General features: G+C 42.5%; 1 long non-coding RNA gene across 1 annotated transcript; it reads left to right on the top strand.

Annotated features, from left to right (window-relative positions):
* The first annotated feature begins 7,655 nt into the window (after positions 1–7,655).
* LOC149874198 (uncharacterized) lies at positions 7,656–23,490 on the top strand. Its single transcript, XR_016439903.1, has 3 exons — positions 7,656–7,809; positions 22,536–22,627; positions 23,170–23,490. It is a non-coding gene; the product is annotated as an uncharacterized LOC149874198 (long non-coding RNA).
* Positions 23,491–24,970: the final 1,480 nt, after the last annotated feature.

Genomic DNA, 24,970 nt, shown 5'->3' with positions numbered 1-24,970 from the left:
AGATCTTGCTTTTCTACTTCCTTGCTGGGAGGTGGGAAAAAAATACCAAGGTCTGGATGTAGTGGACCTCAGTAAATAAGGTGTTACGTAGTAAGGGAAAAGAAAGGAAACTGCAAAGTATGTGGGTGGGGGTGGGGAGAAGAAAAACATATTTTCCATATTGAAAAGCCATTGCAGAATTAAATTTTAAAGAATAGATCATTCAGAATTACAGGTGTGGAAAACAAGTATTTTACCTGTAGCCTTAATCCCTGTGAAGCATCATACCCAGGGAGCACGTATTAAATGGATGAATTTCCCACTGTTGCTTGTTGTATAAGTATAGTGAAATAAGGGCAGTTCTAACTGAAGGAGATTCACAATGAAAACAAGCATTCATCAGCTTTATCCAGGGGGAGAAAAAGATAGGTCTTGCCATTCAGCATGACATTTCTATGAAATGAGACAAAATTGATTTTATCTTTCCTACATTAGTCTCAATCTGCAACAGGCTAGGAAAAAATATGCCCGTTGTTCATCAAATCCTGCTTTTCCTCCAGGAAAGGTTAACTTCTCATGTGAAAAACTGCTTTTGTTTTAAGTCAACAAAAGCAAATTTGTTTGGGGTTTTTTTTTCCTCCCACCATCATTAAACTCTCCAAAATATGGCTGTTGATAAAGAGATGTCTAGAATTGAGACTGTTAACCAAATAAATGGTTATTCAAAATACTTGCGGGTCTACCAGATAGGAGAAAATTTCAGCCGTAAGATTTAAGATAGGGCTAGGGCATAGGCAACTGATGCAGGGAGAATGAGGGGTGGGTAGCGTCCATCTGATAGGGCCGTCCCCCACTGCCAACACTGCCAGCAGCTTCCATGGGTGCTTGCCAGCCCTGTCCCTGCTGCTGCCAGCAGCTTCTGCAAGTGCCTCCCCAGACTCAGGAGGCACCAGTCACCCATGGGCTGGCTTCTAGAGAAACATGTTATTTTGTCCCACATGGAAAAAAAAAAGTTTAGACACTTTTTTTCTTATGTCCCATGTTTTGGAGCAGGCACTTGAAATTTGGTATGGAAGGCATGTATTTTGGGTCAGAGATGTATTTAACTGATATCTTTATGAACCTCCACCCAAATTTAACCAGGTTATAAGCCTTATCATTTATGTTGGTACATGCTCAGTAGAAACTCCTACATCTTAATGGCTAAAATCTTGGAAAATCACATCTGAATGGAGCATGCTTAAGAGATCAGACACCTCTCCAAGTACAAGACAGAGTGTGCATGTGCCATCACTGCAAAATGTCTGAGCATACTTGTTCTAGCTCAGTGACAGGGCTCATTTCTAACTACCTCTCTCTAAGGGTATAAATAGATGTCATTTTGGGTTGTTTTTTGTGACATCGGTTGTGTTGAGATGTGCCCAGCATAGACAGTCCAGTTGATCAGCAGAAACAGATGTCACCAGGGACATTGTCTTGCAGGGTCTGGCCTCTCCTGCTCCTGAACAGCAGCCCTGGGTGCCCTTTCCTGACTTGGGGTGCTCCCAACCTGTGAAACATACACCCTGGGAGTACTCTGCAGAGAGATTCATGTGACATGCTTCATGGGTTGGGGCAAGGAAGACACCCCAAGGGGGTTCCCTGGCTTGCAGATATGCACCCCAGAAAGGGGATTCCTGGGGCACACATTACATGGGTTGGGGCACAATGGCACAAAATATGCACCCTAGGAACCCCCAGCAAGGGGATTTCCAGGACATGCAGTAAGTGAACGGACATCCTCCCCTATAAGATGTCACATTTTTGTGTAATTAAAGTGTGACAAGAGGCAAGGATGTTTGTTCGCTTGCAAATTGCACCACCATTATTTTTTTTTCTAAGGCAACATGAGGGCAACATCCTTCTGGACTCTTAAGAATTTCCTTGTAATTGCAGTTCCCAGCATAGGGTCCAGCCCTGGAACTGAAAGTAGGGGAGCCCTTTCACCCTTTTTTCACAATTGCTTTGCCTAGTCATGGATTTCTCAGCTTCTCCAAGTCTAACTGGAGACCCTGGGCATGTCCACATGTGCACTAATGCACTGTAGTTACGGTGCATTACGTTTAATACCTGTAATAACAGGTACTAACTAAATGTGCAGTAACCAGTACTATTGCACACTAGTGTCAGTGCATGCCTTTTTAGTTATGCTAATTCACAGTAGATTAATTTTACTATGCATTAGCGCAGTAGCACAGCTTTTGCTGTGACACACTAATTCACAGTAGAATTAGTCTACTGAACATTTATCGTCTCATGTAGACGTGCCCCCTAATGGCTTGATTTGCACAAGTGCAGAGCAGTCGCAGTTGAAACTGAAGCTAATGGAGCTATGCTTTGAATAGGTAAAATACTCAGTTTCGTGAAGTGATCAGGGAAATCAGGTCCTAGTAGCCTCAAAGTAAGCACTCAAAATTATTGGAAACATTTTACTTTTTAATTTTTTTGTATTTGCTTCCTATTTGTAAAACAGAGATCCACCACCCCAATGCACAGGGGTGTTTTGAGGATGCATTCTTTAATGTTTTTGAAAGGCAAGGATTTTTGTGGGTGATATCCTTTATTAGACTAACTATATGGGTGAGAGAAAATTTGAGAAGCTTTCAAAAGCAAAGGATTCTTCATTAGCTCAATAAACATTAGGCTAATGTTTGTGAAGCATCTAGGTACTAAAACGGTAAGTGCTTTTAAATACCTATGAAACAATTCTTAATTCTGTCTTCAGAATTGGTTTCAATAATATATAGTAAGAAAGGCCTGGGGCCAGATGCTGAAGAATTCAAGAAAAAATGAAAGATTTGCAGTGCTGCCTGGTAAGTGAGCACTGTCCATTCTATCTAGGCAGGGGTTGTGAGGTTAAAAACCATTATGTGATTGAGTAATTGCCATCCTAAGAAATACTCCCAAGGGCATTGAAATACTGCTGTGGCAACCTGGACTGTGTTATGTCCTAACTTAAAGAGTGGCTGACTTGGAATCTTGATGCATAGTTTGTTCTGACTATAGAGTGGCTGACTTGCAATATGTTTTGGTCTGATGTGAGAGAGTTTTCTGTTAAGGTATTACCCAAAGCCCCAGCTGGTATCAAGGGGCTCAAAGGGCCCCATGATTTGTACCGTGTTATACAAACGCAGGAAGGTGATAAGGCAAGTCCCACAGGTTTACAACCTAATGAAAAATAAAAGGATGACCTGGGCATCAGATTATAACAGTAGGGCTATAAACACATGTTGCATTTTCCTGGGACTAGTTTTGCCTGTTTTTGTCCCTGAACAGAAAAGTCCCAAGACTGGCGCATACCCGTATCACCCTTTCAGTTGGGGTTTAGCAAGCCCTTCCAGTTGGTTCAGCAATCCCAGGATGACTATTTACATGCACTTTGCAATATCCTGAGACAAACTATTAGCACTTTTCATTCTTTTTAAGGCTTCTTCCTGGGTAACAGACATGGATATTTAAAAGATCACGCTTTGTCTTGGGAGAGAAGGTTTTCTCCTGGGACAAATACAACATCTGTTGGTAGCATAGATAAATTAACTCAGTTTAATTGAATGTCTGGGTTCTGATAGCTTTTTAAATTTGGACAGAGAAAGATTGAACACGAATAACAGGAAACACTGCCCTTCAGAAATGTTGGGACAGGAGCTTTGGTGGAAGACAGCAATCAAAGTGGCCCCAACATGAAGCAGTCATAACATTAAGCAGCCATGATGGGACACTGCTGAATTAAAGTTTGATGGCAAAACAACTGCCTTGTTGACCAGGCAGTACAGGAGACAATGAAAGGACACATGGGAGGAGGACAAGAACCTAAGGTAGATGTTAAGAGCACCAGGAATGGATTTGAAGGAGCAGTGCACTATGATTTTAAAAACTGTTGTAAATTATTTCAAGAAGAATAATTCGTTGGATACTAAAAAAGTGTCTTGTCCCATCCAAGAGCACCCTTGTAATTTTTATTTCCCTGTTGGTACCTCCAGCACTTCAGGCCCTACTGCCTTTTAATATCTGTCCTTTTCTATATTTTCTCCCAGTAAGCTTTGTCCTTTTGTCCACCTGTTTTAGAAGAGGTCACACCGAAGCATCCATAATGCTCAGTGAGCTCTCTTTCCTTCCTAATAGTCAGTAGAATTTTTTTTCTGACAAAACTCATTGCCCACATGAACATTATTTGCTTTTCGAATGCTTTTCCACACACAATAAATGCTTCTTAGACCCAAATTAGTGCAGGTTAAAGTTAATGGATTGAAAGCCCTAGTGACTGCAGTCATCAATTCTTCCACAATAATGCTGCAGTAAATGCAAGCTTTCCACGCGGCTTACAACCTTGGTTCTGGAGACAGCAGAGTTCTGCCCCTAGGGACATTCTGTGCTGGGCTTTCTGCTGCCTAAGCAGGATTTTTATTTGAGACAAAAAATTACCATTGGCATGACGTGAAGGAGCAAACAGAGGCCAGAAAACAGGGACTTTTGAATGGGGATTCCCACTTGGGAAAGGAGCAGGACATCTTAGTTCTCTGATAACAGAATTTGTGAGTGCTTGTGAGTGGGGCTAGGGACAGAAGTTACACATAAACCAGTTTAAGTGATCAGAAACTGGTTTAAACCTGTAACAGAACAGAAGTTCAGTGCACATAAACCAGTTTCAAAATGGCTGAAACTGGTTTACGATAAACCTGGTTGAGTGTAGTATCAGACTTGACTGATCTGGGTCAAACTGATTTATGAAACTTCTGTCCCAGACCCCTTCCTGGTCAAGTCAGAGCCCCCAGCATCCTAGCATGCTTTCTAGTCTTGGGCTGGGCTGTACTGTTTGCCCCAGAGAGCCGGGCTGGCCCCTCTGCTCCCTAACTAAAGCAGTGAGCAAGGGGGTGAGAGGGGAAAGCCTGGCTGGGGATGCATCCCAGTGTGTAGGGGGGACTGACCCCCCCCCCCTTCCCCACAGGCAAACCCCAGCAAGGGCCTGGGGCCAGGGAGGGGGGTTAAACACACCTTCCCCCACCCAAATTTACTGCTGGCTGCAACTGTGGACTACAAATCCCAGAGGCACCTGGAAGCAGGAAGAAGTGATGAGCAACCCTAAAGAGTCCTGCTATTGTAATTCTGGACAGCAAATCCCAGAGACCCTGGGGGCAGCAGGAAGAAGAAGTGAAAGCACAGCCAAAGAGCTCTGCTCTAGCCCTCATCTCCCCCCGCCACCACCTCCACCCTCCAGCTTGTGGCCTGAGCCATTGCAGGCATGTGGCTGCATTTATCAAAGATAAATGTCTTTCACTTCTGTTTCAATTTAATCAGTGCATTTTAAACTCATCTGCAAAGACTGAATTGATTCAGCCTTGGATTTTTTGGCTGTCTGTACCTAGCCTGGGAGACTTGCCTGATTTAGACTTTGTGATATAGTTTCAGCTTGGTTTCCATTTTGCAAGGTTGCTTGGGGCAGCGAGCAGAAGGGAGCTGTCTTCTGCTGAACTGAGCAGTTGAGAGCAGTATGAAAGAGGCTGGGTTTGACTAGGCAGAAAGGCTAAGCCAGCTGGAACTTCAGTGACATCAGAAGTGAATGACCAGGCTGGCAAACCAGGAGGGAGAGGTTAAATGGGCTTTGCAAGAGTTTGTCCAGCTGCTCTTTTTTACCCTTCTTTCACTGTCCATTTGCTTATTGGAAGCAAGTAAAGGAGGAAGAGGGACTTTTCTAGGAGGTAGCAGCAGAAGAGGAAGGAGATAGTGGGAGAATCAATAGGCTTTCCAGAAAATATTGCAATGACAAAGCCCCTGCCACTTCTAGCCTTTCCTCTGCCTGTAACTGGGAAGATTCTAGGCAGGGAGTGTCACTGACCACTGGAGCTGCTACCCAGGTCTTGGTCTGGCTTTGCAGGGACTGTGGCCTGCGTGTCTCTGCCTGGGACAACCAGGTGGGGGAATGCTTGTAGGATGTGTCTCCTAGGGGATTCTCTCAGGACATAGGTAAGAGAGCTGCAGAAGGCATTAAAAAGGTTCAGAAGCTTCCATGAGAATGAGGCCTTCATTGACTCAGTGCATAACAAGACCTCCAGTATCATGGAAGAGAGACAGTCAGAGAAGACATTAGAGGACAAAGACGACTTGAATATTCAGGAATGTGGAAGCTGGCAGCTTGTCACATCTGGCAGTAGGCAGCACTTCTCTTCTGAACGTGTGACTGTCCAGCTGGTGAACAAATATGAAGCCCTGGCTTTGAACAAAAGGAGCCTACTCCAGCAGCAGCAGAGGACAAATGATGTACCACAAGGTGTGGGAGGATCAAGACCATGGATACCAAGATGAAGCAACAGGTGGTGATGGTAGGTGACTCCCTCCTGTAGGAGATGGAGCCTTCGATTTCCAGCCTGACGTAGTGCCTTGGAGGTCTACTGCCTGTTGGGAGCCAGATCAACAGGTGGCTGTATAGACAGCATTGCTTTCAGAGCTTTGGCTTCTTGAACCGTGGGGCAGTGGGGCAATGGAAAGAGATGGGGTCAATCTAACAAACAGGAAGAAGAGTGTCTTTGTATACAGGCTCTCTAGAAGGCAATCTAGTTATAGATGATGCAGAGAAGGTTGAAGTATTTAATGCCTTCTTCAGTCTTTGTAAATACGGTCAGCTACTACATTATGAATGCAGTTGGCAGGATATGGAAGGAGAAAAGAGTCTTAGAGAAGTGGAAGAACAGGTTAGGAATTACTTGGAGAAGTTAGATGGTTTCAATTAGGAAAGGCCAGGTGGTTCTTACACTACTTCAAGAAAGAATTGGCCAGATTAGACACAGTCTAGCAGAAAGCAGTAAAAATGACTAGAGGTCTGGGAAACATGCTTTATGAGGAGAGTGTGAAAGAATTAGGATTACTTAGTCTGGAGATTTAGGGGGGATTTGATAACAGTTTCCAAATGGCTGAAGAGTGTTTTAAACAATATAGAGAAAGTTTATTCTCTGTAGCCATAGGAGACAGGACTAGAAGGAATAGCCTCAAACTGCTGCAGAGGAGATTTAAATTGGAGATTAGAAAGAACTTTCTCACTGCGAGTGCAGTTAAGCATTGGAGCAGGCTACCCCGAGACGCTGTGTAGTTTCCATCATTGTAAATTTTCAAGAACAGATTAGACAGACACTGGGCTGAGATACTTTACTCAGGGATGATTCTGCCTAAACCTACATGACCTTGAACTTCATGATGTAAGGTCTCATCCAGTCCTACTTTTCTATGGTTTTAAGTAAGGAGAAAAAATATTTTGCTGTCTGCTCCCAGGGGCTCATGAAACCTGATTTAGCTTTAGTATAATTTCAGTAAGGTTTGTTACTTCATGTGTTTGGCACAAGATTGAGTAATAAAGAACATAGCATATCTTATTTTAGCATGGATTAATGTAAATTGGGAGTGATTCCTTTGAAGTCTGGATTTAAAATGTTGCCAAAGAAGTTGAAGGGGGCAATGATACCATCTGAGTCAGGTACAGCTTTCCAAACTCATTTTACCTGAACAAAAATCTTTTTTTTTCCCCCACTAGATGACACCCTCACCAAAATGAGCTGTGCAGAAATGGGAACAAGGTGGCACCAGTCCAGTTGTTAGGTCCTTGCTCTTGGAAATTTGCATGCCTTTGTGCTTAGATTTCTGTGCTTTTTTGGGTCTGGGCCGAGTCTTTGACAACTGAAGATATTTCATGAGGAAAAATAAACCTAATAAATGTGAAAGGCATTCACGCAAGAACTCAGGCCTCTTTTTCTCTTTTAGATGAAATAATACCTTAAAAGGATTGCACATGCCATGCAGATAAATGTAAGTACTTTTCCATGTACATTTTTGTATGGTGACTTTAAAATATCCTTGATTTATTTCCTAACCAAATTATGTAACTCAGGAGGACTTGTGCTATGACCATGCAGAGGAGCCAACCACAGCCCATCACATGTTCCTCCAAATTCTCATCATCTTATCCTTTCATCTGCATAAAATTAATCGCTCTGGTAATAGTCAGAATTCTTACATAAGGCATTGTTCATGGTGAATTTAATCTTTGTACATATTTATTAATAAAATAGGTGAAATGCTGCATTTCTAAGGAAATGTAGTTTGTCTGGTACCAATTAAATGTAATAAGGAGTACAAAGGTTGGTGCCACTTGTCACTTTCCAAGAATAAATGGTGGCCATGTAAAGTTAATTAGTTGTAACTAGTCAGTCAGGCTTGACTTGAGTACTTGGCTCTTGATTCACAAGTAGATTATCCCAAGAACAGCCAGGTCAAGGAGACTATTCTGCCTTCTTTTCTGGCATTGGCTGACACTTTGTGCATTGCATCATTTTATGCTAATTGAGGCCAGTGTAGTTACTTCATGTGTTTGGCATAAGATTGAGTAATAAAGAACACAGCATAACCTATTTTAGCATGGATTAATGTAATTTGGGAGTGCAGCATGAGCCAGGGATGACAAAACACACTATAACTTGAATGAAACATATGCTATCCAAAGCATAACCAAATTGCAGGGAAAGTGTGGATGTCAGGCTTGGCCATTTTCACAGGAAACCTAAGTCAAAGCTGGGGAAATATGCCTGAACAGAACGGTGCCAGACTGAGGCTTAGACTACTTAAGATACAATTTAGGGCCTCACAGTATGAGAGGCCCCTAAATTTAAAAAAAAGCCTGACTCAATATCAAGTTTTATAATATTTAGTTGGTAAATAAAGGAGATATGGGAAAATTACTCTCCAAATATAGACATTTTGATTTTAATATGACAAAAATATACATACATTGGATTATTTTTATTGTATGTGGCCTCTTAAAATGGACATAGTTTAGGGCCTCATCATGTCATAATCTGGCACTGGAACAGCAAGCCAAGAGCCTGTATGCTATATACTCTATATTACAATTGCATCCTAAAACATTAATAACTAAGGTGACCAAATGTATCAGTAGTTATTTTTCTATAATGAATGTATTTTTGCTAACACATTGAAATTATTGAAGATACAAAGGCAGCTTTGAGGATGAAAATGATGAAACAGCTTTGTCAGGCCACAGGCCTTGGTTAGTAAATAACTGAGTAAGGGCCAAAAGATAAGCCATAAAGAAGATTAAAAAATATGTCCTGCTGCTGTCTCAAAAATATAAATTTCAATTGGTTAACAAGATCTTGATTAAAGTAAAGGTTACCAGATGATTAACAGACTGGGGTCAAACACCTAAAAATAAAGGGTGCCTATACATGTGCAGCGAGGCTGCTCCTATGTGCTCTAATTACAGCATGCTGGAGCAGACTCGATTAAGTGAGTCTGTTGGAGCATGGTAATTTCCGCACTCCAGTGGACTCCAGCATCAGGTAAATCTGCATCTCCACACTGAAAAATGGTGGTGGGTCACTTTAACTAAAGCTCATTTGACAAGCGTTAGTTAAAGCACCCCTGCTGCTGCCATTTTTCAGCACAGGGATATTAAAGCACTGCCTCCACTTGGAGCATGTGTATAAACATCCAAAGAGTCTTAGCTAGGTTGCCCCCTTGACCCCTTTCCCAGGGTCACTAAAATATGGTTCCATCCAGTTCCAAAAGTTCCACCAAAATGAAGAAATCAAAATAAAATTAATCACTGATGCATTATTAGCATGTTGAATCTATAAATATTGGGTCTGGGGCAAGCAACAAATTGGACCTTTCCCAAAGCTCAGTAGGAAAAACCATTCAGCAAGAGTCCCTAGGAAAGCAGAGAGACCTGGCCAGCAGATCTGTTCTTCCTGAATCCAAGGCTGCATGAGCTTTGTCTTTATTAGCACCAATAAGTCTTTGCTATTGTGTATCCTAGTAAAGCTTTTGAGTTGTGATTGGAATGGTCTCATTGATTAATTAATCTCACTCCTAACTACAAATCCAATCAAAAGATAACAACAAGTAGACTGTGTACAACCTTAGTGTGCTTTGGCCTTCTAAATGGCTTCTGTTCTTGTTTTGACACAACACCAATGAAATCCTGGCTCTCCAACCTCAGATCCTAATATAGTAACAAGACCTTCTTAAATTATAATACCTGTATGTAAGCAAGTTCATATTTTCTGTGTTTTGGCATTCTGTATTTTTCACTATTTAAAAGGGATACCTCTTTGTGAAGAAATCTGCTATAGCATAGGAAGCTATAAATTATATTGTAACTTTGCAGGGAAGCCATTTTTGTTGAGCAGAAAGCAGAAAGGGAGACCTCAGCTCTGTGTTCAGCTCTCTTCCACTGTCTCAATTCAATGTGTGGTTTAGACAAACCGCTAAACTTCACTATGCCATAGTTTAAATGGAGATAAAATATTATATAAAAACTATAAATATGATTTTAAAGTGTAATTAGGATTCATTTATTTTAAGTGCTTTGCAATTATTGCCTAAGTAGTGCTCCCTTGGTGTAAGTAGAGCCTATAGTCACACCCCTGTGGGGCAGAACTGTACTGCTACCCAGCACGTCCACAGGTGGCAGATAGTGGAATGAGCTTCAGGGAAGGTGAGCTGAGAAATAAGCAGAGGTAACTCTTATGAATAAGTGGCCACAGACCAAGTAGCAGCAACACCACCAGGATGTGATGAGAGCCAAAGATGGCAGCTGTTTCTGTAGGTGGGACATCTTGCTCACTCACTCTCCTCCCATTTGGAGTCTCCCTTTTTATGTGTCTGCCACGCCTTGTTGTTTCAAAAGTTTGAAAAGAGAAAAGGGAGGTGAAGTGTTATCCATGATCAGTGGATAACATGGGGGTAAAGCTTTTCTTTGCAGGGCTCCTTCTCCCCTATACCCTACATCTTCTCACTCCCAGGTAGATCTTGGTTATGGTCTTAGCCTTTCCATCCATACTTCAAAGCTCCCAGCTCATCTTCTCAGTGGGGACCTATCATTGGGTGCCCTCGTCTTTCCCTATGGTTGGATTGGGACCCATTTTTTTCTACATTTAGGTTCTCCTTAGTTTGTTGCTGGTAATGGGCATCCCTCCTTGGGAGCCTTCAAATGATACACCATCAAGCACCAGCTCATTTAACTCAATCATCTGTTGTCTTTACCCCAGTATTCTTTCTAGAGTTTATCAACTCATCTATTTATCAAATATCCACGCTCCGCATTACTGCATAGTCCATGCCCCACTCAGGGACTTAATTTAATTAACAATGCCAACAATCAGCAGCTCTATCACCTGCTGGTTCGCTGATGCATTCACTTGTCTTCTCAGTAGGTCTTTACCCATCTTGCCAGTCCTCATTCATTCACTAATATTGATCACTCCCACTGGCCACTACTCAGTCAAGGGACATCCCTTCCTTAGGCCCCATTTCGAGTCTAGTTTGGGCTGTACCTTGCCACCCCACTCTGGCTCCATCTCTGACTCTGGCTCCTGGTTCCAAGTTTGGCTCCAGCATCCTGGCTTTGTCTCATGTCTTCTCCTCCCCCTCTCTGGGGGATGTGAAGATGTGTCAGTAGCCCCTTTGAGCTTCTGGCAGAACTCCCAGATGCAAATGGAAGCCCACTCCAGTAGCACATGGCAGTGTGCCACCTCAGCCAACCACTTCAGACCTGGCCACTTTCTGGGTGACTGGCCGCACATCTCTGGAGCCTGCACCGTGGCCCTTGGACCCTGAGGTAAATCCCCAGGTGAGCTTTGGTTTGGCTGCCAAATACTGACCATAACAGGGCCCAGGACCCAGTGCCCTGCTACAGTTTCCTTCCTGAAAAGCCACAAATATCTTGTGATGGTGCTGTGCTATGGTGAGTACAACCACTATAATCAGCCATGGGTCTACAAGTTATTGACGGTGGAACAGGTGGAAGAAGGTGTTAGAATCTCCATGGCCACAAAGGCAGATGAAGGCCTCAGCAGAACAAGGTCCCCAGTTGTCTTAGTCCCCTTACCATTAGATCAAGGTCCCCTGCTGTCAAGAGCTGCATGGAAACTGACATGCAGCAGCTTCTCCATGATAAGAGAAGTGTTGCACAGTCATCTTCCATGAACACAGCTTTTCCAGCATATAGCTCAAGCCCTCTGGTGGCCAGGTAATGGCAATGGGAGCAGGATTGTGAGGTCTGGAAGCCCTAGTCATGAACTGGAACAAAGGCTGCAGTTACAAGGTCTAGCAGTTAGATGAAAGAGGAGTGCAATTCAGCAGCTGTAAATGTGATTGAGCAGACCTCTTTAGGATCCATTCTGCTCACCCAACATGGAGAAGGGGCTAGAAAAGGTGCCCTAAGCATTAGACATAGCCTAATACATTATTCTGTATTTCTTCCTGACTGATAATCACATCCAGTGGAATCACCTTCACTGCAGTTGAAAATACCAGCGAAGACGCACTATTATTTTCGGGACGTAGAACATCAGGATCCTCATGGACAACCCTAATAATGAACACCCAGAGTGCTGCACTGCAAATGTGGCCTGAGAACTCAGGTGACACAACATTGATGTAACTGCAACATGAGACCAAATGAACAAGAGATGCGCAGCTCAGAGAACATGGAGGCAACTATATCTTCTTCTGGAAGGGTAAACAGGAATGAGAACACTGACTTTATGGAGTTCCCTATCAGAATTAATGAACTCCACTCTGTTATGTCACTCAACCTGGCTCCCAAATGATGGCTGTGGCAGAAGCAATGCTGACGGAAGATCAACATTGAAGGACTCAAGGGCCCAGGCAAACAAGACCTCTTCCACCAGTGTCTCACCAAAAAAACCAAAACTGGTGAATTCCAATCAACAACAATGGGAGAATGTCAGCAGTGTGTGGGACACCCTCAAAGCCACTGTCATCAGTACCTGTGAGAAGACTCTTGGATTCTCTACCAGGAACCATCAAAATTGGTTTAATAAGAATGACCAAGAGTTGATCAATCACAAGCTCAAGGCTTTTTGTGCTTGGCAAACACCAACTCCAGGCAAAAGAAACTGAATCTCCAGCAAGCCAAGGCAGAGGTCCAAAGGAGGACCCATGATACAAAGAACAAGTGGTGGGAAGACAAGGCTATAGAAGTTCAACGTCTCACTGACATCCACAATATGCGTGGTTTCTTCAGGGCCACCAATGCCATCCGTGGTCCAAGGACTCAGGGATCAACCTCACTTGAGACCTAAGGTTGGAGGAGACCTGATCAAGGAAAGGGGAGCCTCCCATTGGAGGGAGTATTTTGAAGATCTTCTCAACTGAGACTGTTGTTGATGAAGGTGTTACTAAGCTCATGGGTTATCAAGCAGTCGTGATTCCCTACCTTGCTATATGGAGCTGAGACATGGACATTGTCTAGGAGACATCTGTTTGAGTCCCACAACATATTTAATTTTCGTTGGTAGCCTGCACAGTTAACAACCATTCTGTTCACAACCATTCTGACTGACCTGTATACACAAGGTTAATGTTAATAGTAACAGGTTCTAACAGTGGAGGGTGGGTACAGGATTCCCAGGCACTTAAGATTTCACTTAAAGTTAGCATGCTTCATCATGCAAGCAAATCTTGGCCAAGAGCATTCAAATAATCTCTGCCTTTATTTTAGTTTTAGAAAGCTAGAAATGATTCAGCAAATGCATGCTTGAAAGGTTAGAGAAGCCAACAAATTTACCATGCCAAATGGGTCATTGATCAGTCATCCCTGTTGCAGTTCAGGCGTCAGGAGAAGCAAGGACTGTTTAGTGGTATTGAAACCATTCCATATGGCAAATGAATATGCAGAAAGTTTCTGCAACCCCAGGAGAAAAGTGAAACTAAGATTACCAGAAAGGGCAGGATGGTCTATGACAGGGCGGGCAATTATTTCAGGTGGAGGGCCACATGCTAAGTTTTGGCAAGCCATCAAGGGCTGGATGACAGGCAGCCAGGGGCAGATAAATATAAATTTTCTAAATTTTTTAGGGGCCCTGGAGGCTGGATAGAATGGGATGGCAGGCCACATCTGGCCCACGGGCTGCATTTTGCCCACCTCTGGTCTAGGAAATCCTCCACTAGGAACCCATCCACAGCATTACAGATGCATTTCTTTCAATTAATGAAGCCATCTCCAAGTAATTATGCACCTGCCTTCACTCTGTAAAGGACAGTATTTCACACTGAAGTACAGTTTGTTTTCTCTCTGAAAAGTAGTGACCATGAGAGAACCCCAGTATTTTTGGGAAGGGTGGCATAGGTAGACATTTAAAAGTTCAGCTACTTATCTGAAGCTTACCCAAATTCTCTTAACTGGAAACAGCACAAAAAAGGGCAAGCTGGCTCTTTGTTGTGGTAGACATTACTAGAAAAGCTGACTGGTGGGTAAGTGTTCTGTTTTGGAACAGCTTTAGAAGTTAGGCTTGGGGTGGGGGGGGGTTCACTGGGATGATACCAAAGCGTGTTGAACATTTTAGCAGAAACCGAATCAATTTCTGATTTGGGACTGAAATGTGAACAATCTGAGTGTATAGATGTTTCAGTAGTTAAGGCACTGGCCTAGGAGACAGAATACTCCAAGTCAGGACCTTGACTAGGAGCAGATGGCCTTCTTTCCAGGTAACTCTCAATCTGGCATATCAGGAGCTAGACCCTGGGTCTCCAATTCTTAGGCCAGTCCTATAGGAGTGGGCATGGGTGTTGGGCTTTTTGTTGCCAAAATATTCTGACCCAGGTGTACTCATGTGACTAATATGTCATTTTACCCACTGGGTTAGTTATCAGGAAGGGTTGACATGAAGATTAAGGGTATTTGCCTATGATAGTGCAGAATTCAGTTGTAAGAGGATAAATTGTTGGAAGATCTAATGGAACAAAAGGGTTACTTGCATTTTTTTAAAAGCTGAAAAAGGGAAAGATTCTTCCTTTACTTTAGGAAGGTCTCCAAGAGAGCAGGGAGCTGGAGCATTGCAGTACAGGATCTCTTTCTACAGGTTAGGCCAGGAGATTGGAACTCCAAAGAGACCACCTCTGTTATGCCTCCAGGTATATACATGCTAATTAGTGGTCATGTTAGTTTCTTTATTGCTATAGTAGCTTTCAGATTCTTAATTTCAGTTGCTTGCTGAGTACTCATATGCATGTGTCTGGTTCTGGAACTAATCTTTGTTAAAAGTTTTTAATATGGAGTTGAGGCCTTCTTGAAGATGGTGGGTGTAACTGCTGCCCTTCATTCAGACTAACTATAAATACAATTAAGCTTTATGGAACAAAGAGCTGAAACAATAGGAACCACCGCCCAAAACACAGGCCACCAGCAAGTCTGGTAAGGAATTTGAGTTATGTGGGTGGAGGGGTTTGACTGTGTACCAGATGCAAATGCAGGTGGCTGGATGACATTTCTGTGGGAGAGACAAGCAGGAGAAATGCCATGAAGGCATGTAAAGAAGGCAGCAGGGAAACTCCAGATGCAGCCAGAAAAGTACTTTTTAGCTTATACTTAGGATTATGCTTCAAAAATGGTTTCTGGGTGCATCTAAACATGCATTAGAGTTACTATATTTTCATGTCTAAAAAAGAGGACACTTGTTACCAGGGGAGAGGGGGCAAGAGGGAATATGATGGTGGAGGACTGTTGGGGGGGAGTGACATGACAGTGCCTTGCCCCTGCCCATTCTGTTGCTCCTCACTGACAATCCAGTCCCCCCTCCCCCCACAGCCCTGCTGCTGCCCTTCGCTCTGGACCCACTGACCCCAGCCCTGCCAGTGCCTCTCACTCCAAACAGCAGTACAATGTCTCCCACCCCCTGCTGATGCCCTTCACTCCCGATCTTCAGCCCCCTGGCACTGCCAGTGCCCTGCACACCCAACCCACAGTCACCTGTCCTGTCTCCCATGTCCCTCACTCCTGATCCACAGCCCCCTGCCCCCTCCCAGGCCTGGCAGTGCCTTTCACTCTGTTATCCACAGCCCATGCCCCCCTGCCAGGCCTGCCAGTGCCCCTCACTCCAGACCTGCAGCCCACTGCACTCCCCCCACCCCTGCTGCCCAAGCAGCTCCTGCATTGTATGCACGTCTGCACATGTGCGCACACACACGCACACACACACGCACACTCACTCACTCATTCACTCTCTCTCTGTCCCCCTCTGTTTACCTGGCTTGCCAGAGCCTGCGCGCGGAGCACATGACCCTCAACAGCCAATCACCTTATCCGCTGCTCCCAGCCCCAGGCAACCAGGCCAGAAGAGCAGAAAACCTGGGCATTTGTTCTTGTATTCAAAACCCATTCAGATGCAGCACTATCCTATGGTGGAGTAACTATGTTCTCTGAAATGCATGTGTAGACGATGATAGGGGCTGGCTGGGGCACATGGTGCTAAAGTCTGGGGGCTGCCTATCACCTAGCCCAGCACTTCAGCACCCTGGTGCCCCAGCCATCCCCTCTGCTGCCCAATGCCACCAACCAAAGTCTGGGGCAGCCCCTACTCCCTCATCCTCACCCTTTTGGATCCCCTGCCAGCCCAGGGCTGCTCTGATCCAGCTCAAACTGCTGCAGCCCTAGGTGTGCATGCAGACACTGAGTCTGGAAGCAGTTGATTCACTTGTAAAGTGCACCAAAGATTATAGCATCGCTTTAATACTGTAGATGCACCCTCTGTGTAAAAAAAAAAAAAAAAAAAATGCTTGGACCTGTGAGTAAGGAAACTCTTCTGTGCTGAACCAGGAGTGTATGTGCATTTGTATAAGTAAACAGAATTATATCAAACTAATACTTTCATCCATCATCAATTTTTCCTTTTATCACAAACTATTCAAAAGGTTCAGACTGAAGTTCAGCTCCCAGCTGCAACTCAGAACATTTTCTGCAAAGTGTTGAGGTACAACATTACCCCAGACCAAACAACCAAGTTCACTGTTGGTTCTAGAGGGGAGGGAATCTAGCTGTGGGCTGGGAGCCTACAGCTAGGTTTCCATAGCATTGGCCTGGGCTGTCTGCTAGTGCTTGCTGCTTTCAGGATGGGAGGGAGGAAAGGCAGTGGAGGGAGCTCATTCTTAGGGCTTCCCAGCTGGTGCTGAACATTGGGTGAATTAGAGCCCCCCCCACGTCAGTGGGACTCCAGTACACATGCCCCGCCCTCTGGATCAGGCAAAAATTGTCACTTCTGTCTCTACGTAAGTGTGATTGTGTCCAGTACTGTAACAGCGGTGTTTTTGTTTGCAACCATAATCCAGCAAATGAATCTTGAATGTTTTATTCAGACATCTGTAATCAGATGTAAAGAAAAACTGGTTGGAAAGGGCTATCAGTCTCCTAAGAGTCCTACAGCATTTTCTCCAGTAGGTTAATTTTAGCATTCCATTGGCCAAATTCTGCCTCTGCTTCTCCTTACCCATGGTGAACAGGTGATAATTCAGGGCCTTTCTCTCTGTTTCAAGAGTAGATTCTCTACTGCCTGTGCAAAAATAAGATCTCAGTAGATTTCCAGTGTAGCTGGTTGGGCCATGACTACTGCAGCATCATGTTGGTTATGCATCACAAATGTAGCTAAGGCAAGCCAAGGCATGGTATCCGTAGACATAATATAATTTCAGCATATTTGAGTCCCACTTTTTTCTTGTCATAACGACCAATCAACTGATTTTGGATAGTCTTTAAATCCAAGTACTCTTTCCTGCCATGGCAGAGGGTTGGACTTGATGATCTGCTCAGGTCCCTTCCAACCCTACAAACTATGAAATGGTTTCTGCTTCTAGGCTTGGCTTGCGGAAAAAGCAAATGTAATGGGTATTGGAATACTGAAGCAAGAGTATGGATCTGGTTGCCTCTACTGGAACTCTTCTTGTTCTTTGCACTTCAGACAAAGCATAGCTAGTAGCACTGTTACTTCAGAGCTTATAAGAATTCATTATACACAGTTCAGCTGCCAGTCTGTTGTATGTAGAACCCTGAAAAGCGCTATTGGTTCCCAGTAAACTGTCAAAGAAATACTATGCAATTACTTTCAATAAGCACTGAATTAACACAACATTCAGTAAATAGTACAAAAGCACTGTTAATAATACTTGGAAAAATATGAATATCTTTTAAATGCAAGCCTCTAGACCAGTGATTCTCAACCAGCATTCTGTGGAAACCTGGGGTGCCTTGAGATCCTTTCAAGGGGGTCGGGTGGTGCCACACAATGTTAGCACTGTATACAAACATCATTCACAAGGTGAATCTAAAGATTTCAAAAAGCAGTCCATGGCGTTACAAACATTCTGACCCGTTATGGTCTTTCTGGGTTCTCTACCACAAAAATAATTGCTCTATTATTTTTCATATTCAAAAAATGAGTGGCATTTTCCAAAGGTTTCCACAAATCTAAAGAGGTTGAGAACCACTGTCCTAGCCAGTAAATTTACTGGTGTTCCCTACATGAACTTCACCTTTTTCCTATCACTGTTCCAATGAAAGGTTTCCATATAATATCTGCACTCTATACTTCAACTCACTCATCTAAATACCTTCTCCTCTGCACTTTTTCAGAGAGAATTTCTCTGTCTTCATCAACTGGTCAGGCCATGTAGCCTGTGTCAGTTGAACTGTTCAAAGCCTGAGCAGAAAAGCAGCAGCATAGTTTTTTCCAAGCACTTCAAAACCCTATTAGCAAGCCAACCATCTTAAGTTCTCCCACAGCTAGCAGCATTTCAGACCTTGACAGGTACCCTTTATTTGCTGGTGAAATGAAATCTGTTTAAGTGAAGGGATACAGATTTTGGGACCCAGCCTTCAAAGCAAAAGCATCTCTCGACACTGCATTGATCAGCTGTTGAATTCACAAAGATGTTTTCATTTCCTATATTTATAACCGTCCTTCCTATTCTCCATTCAGGTTTACTCAGTTCTTGGATGCGACAGCTCAACCATAATGAAAACTTCCTAGGTGGCTTCAGAGATGATGTCTCTCTGCATTCAGTTACTAATTTCTTTGTCCTTCCAGCTAAGCATCCCCCTTTATTCTTGGCAGGTGTTTCATCTCCATAGGTCCTCTGTTTTTAGGCTTGCAGAGAGAAGTAGTTAGCTATGTTATTCTGAAATCAGGCAGAAGGTAGGGCAGGGTGGCATCTTTAAGACCAACTTGTTTAGAAAGGCATAAGCTTTTGTAGATGACAAGCCTTACATCATCAGATGCTGTGAATGGACTCACAATACAAGTTTACAAAAAAGTTAAATGCTGGGATGCATTTAGATTACACAATAAATCAGTTTAAATAGGGGCATTAAAATCAGTTTTCCTTTTAAGTCTGGGACAAGGTTTAGGTTTGTGTCTTTATTTTTTCTGACCCAGTTCACCCATCTCTCTCTCTCACACACACACAACACAGGCAAAGAAAGTGGGGTTTGGGGACTTCCATATGCCATTGATTCATCTCATACTCTCTTAAATTTCTTCTTAAAAGATAATATGAAATGAAATAGACTTCAGTTACTCTGACAGTAAGTAGGGAAGAGTGAAATAACTTGTGACAAGTGCACAAATCTATATTTCTGATTCCAGAAGAATGATTTTTGACTTGAGCATTGTTACAACAGGATTCTGTTTGGCCTGACATGAAAACAAATTAGCAATGGAGCATCTGATATTTCTCACAGAAAATTGTATCCTCAGAGTGCAGACAGGAAATCCAAAATGAGAGGAGGTAAATCCCTCAAGCGCTGATGAAGGGGCGGGGGAAGAGAGAGAAGCTTCATTTTTCTTTGTATTATCCCATTTGTTGGAAAGGGAAGAAATTTGCCATGAGAAGTGTTTATTTTTTTAAAAAGCTTAGAAAATTGTTACTTTATGGTTTTATTTTTAAAAACAGCACTTTCAAAAATTATTAGGGAATATTTGTCTGATTGATATAAACGTATAAATTATTCTCTTTCTCTGGCAGCATGGTGCCTGCAGCTTGTTGAGTCACGAATCAATGTAAACCTGAGAATGATGAGGCACTTATTCTAGAGCTTGTACATTTTATTGTGGAAACTTTGTATATTATCAGTGATCTGCTAATTGATTCAGAATAGTTGGAGGCCCTCCATGGACCTGGTTCAGTTGTTATTTATACTAGTCATACACTGTGATTTAAATCCATTGACTGGCATGGAATCAAAATCAGGTCCTGATGTCAAATCAGCTTATATCAGGCCTCCATTCCCACACACAAACATGGTTGGTAGAGAAGGGTAATTATGGAAGACCACAAAATGAAAGAGTAAGAAATAGGGTAAGGCAGAGTCAATCTGTAAACAATTGAAATAGGCGGCCTTTCTAGTATCAGATCTTGAGATGTAACAGAAACACTGTAAAATGTGAGGTCTGCAAAGAAAGTTGCTCCATCTGGAGTTGCTGGCTAGAAATCCTGGGGCCCTGTTTTTTCAGCCCAAATTAACCTAACCAAATTGAACTTTGTTGCCTGTATGTACCTTGGAACATAGGAAAAAGCTGGCAACATATGTCCATTAAAAATTTTGGGAATATTATTATTTTTAAAAGGGGGAGACTAAGGGACGGTCAGTTCTCACCCTTAAAGATACAGTATCAGGGTACTATGAGCCCCAAATCTAATTAGTAAATCCAGGCAAAATGCCAGAGACAATGAAACACAAAATACATAAAGACCGTATTCATCCCATTAGGATAGAACTTGAGAACAAACTGGAAGCAGAATATCCAGTTCTATTGGATTAACCCATTCTATTAAACATGGAAAAGGTCCTAAATTCAGAACTGGTTAATAACTGCTGAAATAGATTTTATTTTAAAGCAGTCACAAGTACAAAGGACTGTTTGAAACTGTTCTACATGTTTGGATTTCTCCACTGAGGTTTTCAGTTATTTGATCTATTAAGATGATAATTGAGGGAGAGAGGTTGTTTGAGCATCTAAATGAAAAAAAAAACCCTGCAACTTTTACATATTTTAATGTCTCTCATGTCTTGTGCTACAGTTTTGTCATCATTTGAAAAAAGTATTCCATGTACTTGCTTCAATTTTTTTTCCACTAAAGTCCTATTCTTCCCCTGCATTTTTGGTCTTTTAAAGTGTCAGAGCTTATTTTATAAAAGTAAGGATGTTTGCTTTGTGATCAAATTCCACTATAAGTAAATAAATCACATTCTGTTTATGCGCTTCCTTCAAAGCTTATTTACTTCCTCTCCCTGGCTTTTTGCATCCCATTGTAAGGATTGCTACATTATACTTAGATAAAATCTTTGCATGATCAACCAAAGTAACTGATCGTATCATATACCTTTGTTGCCCAAGAAATTTGCTCTAAGTTGTTTTTATTAGAAGGAAAAATTGGTATGAGGGTCTTTAGTGCGAACCTGCAGGTAACTCATCAGAAACTCTAGCCTGTCTTTCTATTGACTATTATGCATACACCATCCTTTAATTTACTCCTTGAACCATGTTCTGCTCATTGCCCACTTACTTTACAGTTGCTTTCTCCCCTTTGTGCACATACAGGATGCAGACAGAAGTTACGTTTGTCATGTGACCAGTCCCCTGAAAGGGCTCTACAGCCATGCTGTGATACATGTGCATGCCTGCAGAGTGCTTTCAAAGTGGCCAATCGCACAACAAATTAGCTCTCATCAAATAAGGGGTCAGATGAAGACGCTCCAGTTTAGAGTGCCTAGGGGAACTTCTGTTGCTTAGGGTCAATCTGTCACGTGATCACAGCTAAGCTCATATAGCCTGGCCAGGCCCTGGGACTGTCTGCAGGAAGAGAGGAGGGGGAGTGAGTTGTGGGCTGGGGTTTACCCACAATGGGGGCAGGTAGATTGGAGCCTCACAGCCCCCCTCAGCCCTCCCCTTCCAGCTCAGGCTGGGCAAACCCCAGCTCACGGTTTGCTCCCCATCCCTTCCTGCAGACAGCGTCAGAGCTGAGAGTGGGGGTGGGGCTGGGAGAATTAGTTGTTTCCTCCCCCAAAGGCAGGCTTCAGGCTTAATTCCCTCCCCGCCTCCTCTACCCCACCAAACAGGCAAATGTCTGTTAGGAGCGGGTGGGAGGGGCACTTTAAAGCTCCATGAGTTAGAGCCGGGGCCTGCATGTCCGTCAGTGCCCACAGGTGCTACCAGATGCAGCCAGTCATTGTCCTAGTCCCTGAACTTGTTTTCAGTCCCTTAGGAGATCCACTGGTGCACGTGGCTTGTCTTCTGTTCAAGTCATGGCATACTGCTCTCTGTCTTGTATGATGGCTTCCATTTCAGTTATCAGTACACAAGGGGTCATTTAAATGCTGCTTCTGTTTATTTTAAAACCAGGTATATGATTGACAGGTAACATTAAAGGTTTTTAAGAATAATTGGCCATAGCTGACTGAGGTTAACTCCTGGGGGGGGGACTTAAAATTATCTTCTTTAACGTACTGCTTTTTCATACCAACACACAGATAAAGATTTGTAACACAAAATTATTTGCCAGAAGAAAGGTGCAGAATCTGTGGCTTGGGAAAGAAAAAAAAAGCTTATTTTTTATTCCACAGAAGTATCAATCATTAATCTACCATGGTAGACTACCAGAATTCAGAGTTCAGTCTGAAACATATGTACCATTATTTCCTTCTCTTTGTATCAACACAGAAGAATCTTGGCTACTGCAACATATGTTTTGGACCATATGGCATCTGAGAAACAAGCGGAACAAAGACTGAGCAAGAAAGTATGAAAAGAAGGTAACAAAGAGAAATTGTGTTCTTTTGTTTATTGTTCCCCTCTTCCTCCCCCCTTTTCCCCATCATATTCATGTTTATGGCAGAGAACCAAATAAGTGAACACGCTATTATTCTTGGAAGAACTGGACAACCTATTCATAATGAATAGCTTAATGAATATAGCCTTTTAAAATACTGCTCCCCCCCATCCTGTCCCCTGGCGCATCCCCCCTACCCCTACCCCCCCCAAATAAGAGTCAGATTTTTTCAAATGTACTATTTGGAATTATTGGGGTTTTTTTTATTTATTTATGTAACACTGATTTCTCTTATGGATTACTTAAGAACGATTTGCCATGTCCTTTATTATTGATTTTCACAGTCTATCTTACAGGTCATAATTTGTCATGTCACCTAAAGCAGTGCTTCTCAAAGTGTTGGTCCGCAGACTGGTGCCAGTCTGTGAGCCACCGGTCACCAGTCCGCAAAAGAAATAAATGTATTTTTAGAAGCATTACATTGATATGTCATAGTGCCACAGTTCATATGTTCTAACATTGCAGGTGATGTCACGTCGTGCGAGGTGAGGAAAGAGAGAGAAACAGCTGGTCGCGTATTTGTGTAGCGCTGTTACACGCTGTTGCTGCCACCGGCTGAACTGGGCACCAGTCCCTAGCCCACTGGAGAAAAAATTACCAGTCTGCCACATCAGATAGTTTGAGAAGCACTGACCTAAAGTACATGTTTTTTTCTGTGCCCTGATTGGATGACCCTCAGATCACAAAGAATTGTTCAAAATGTTTGCTGGAGGACTTCCTGGGTAAATATTTGTGCGAGTTCACATTAGTAGGATGATTCCTTGCATAGTTTCTGTTTCCATTACAAACAGCACAAAGGGAATAAAAGAGCTGGCAAAGTCTGTGAAATAGGCTTTTTGGTGTTGTTTATTCATAAATACTTTCTTCAGGAATTTAACAGTCTTTTTAATGACCAAATATGGGTCATTAATGTCCAAACATCTCCACTTCGGCTAACTGAACCAGGTAATCAAACAGTGCCCAATTACAGCACAATTTTAAAGGCATTTTTATTTTTATTTTATTTTATTTTTTTTTTTTTTATACACTGCTCCCTATAGACATGCTTAAAGTGTGGGTGTGTGTGTGTCCTTTTTTATACGGCTTTAAGTTTGTGTGTTCTCTTCATATTACAGTAAAGGATTATGCAACTATACGTTCCTAAAAAACCAGAGCAGTTGCACAGCTGTTCCAGTTAGTCCTAGATATCAGTTTTCTCAGGATTTTCACTGTGTGCAAGGAAATCAGCTTTCATTGCTTCTCCCCCAGCTCCCTGTCTAGTGTTGTGTTAGATTAATACCAGAAGCATGAAGTAACGCTTAACATAAACTTGTTGCTTTTCAGTGTTCAGAAATCTTGGCAGCCTGTTTAGTTTAAGGGCCTGGAGCTTACACTTGGAGAAAAAGAGATCTATAAAATAGAAGCATTAAATGTAAATGTATGCTTTTCTTCCATTAAGCTTCTTTGGTTTTAAAAGCAAGTGAGCAATGAGCTAAACTCATGAGTAAAACTTTCAGCTATATCCAACCAACCTTTTTCCTTTTTATATTTCCTACTCACATGGCTTTAAGTACAACTAATATTTTTAGCGTGGCCCTATACATTTTACTACTACATTTTTTAAAAGCAAAACACATTGTACACACGTGATTTATTCCGAGTCGTTTTAAAAGGATTTTTTTCACTGTTACTGTTTAGAATAACCCTCTGGGAGTTTGCAACTGCAATTAGTCCCTTATTAGTTCTTTCTTTCCTCCTTTGTGCATTCAGCATTGATGTATTGATTTATTGTAGGAACTTCCATGACTTAGATTGCTTGCATGACAGTTTTTGAGGAGAAAATACTATACTTGGGTTAGAAAAAAATGTGCATCCAATTTGCAACCATTTAGGAGCAAAGGGAAGGGAGACCATTCTTGGCTTCTCCTCTCAAACTTAACGAATAGGTTTCTGAAGTAAAAAGTCTTAACAGAACTGTGCACATTTAAAAATCGTTAGAGGTTCCACTTCCTATACATTAATTACCTGTGATATTCTGGAACCAGCATTCATTGCTTCCATCAGGCCTAATTTTGTATTTAGTCAGCTGGAATTTCATTGAAGGCATTCAGGATTATGGCCATAGTGCTATGGAACTGAATGAAAGTTTACTGAACAGTTGCAGATAGACCTGAGACGAGTACTGTATTTACTCAAATATAAGACGTCCGTGAATATACGACAACCCCCCAATAATTAGGTACTATATATGGAAAAATTGTAAATTTCTTATAATTTTCCAGGTATA

This window comes from Crocodylus siamensis, chromosome 1 (assembly GCF_052110815.1).
Source record: "Crocodylus siamensis isolate JL-2025a chromosome 1, ASM5211081v1, whole genome shotgun sequence".
Lineage (NCBI taxonomy): Eukaryota > Metazoa > Chordata > Crocodylia > Crocodylidae > Crocodylus > Crocodylus siamensis.
The sequence above is the reverse complement of the archived record's forward strand: the minus strand, read 5'-3'. Positions and strand labels throughout refer to the sequence as shown.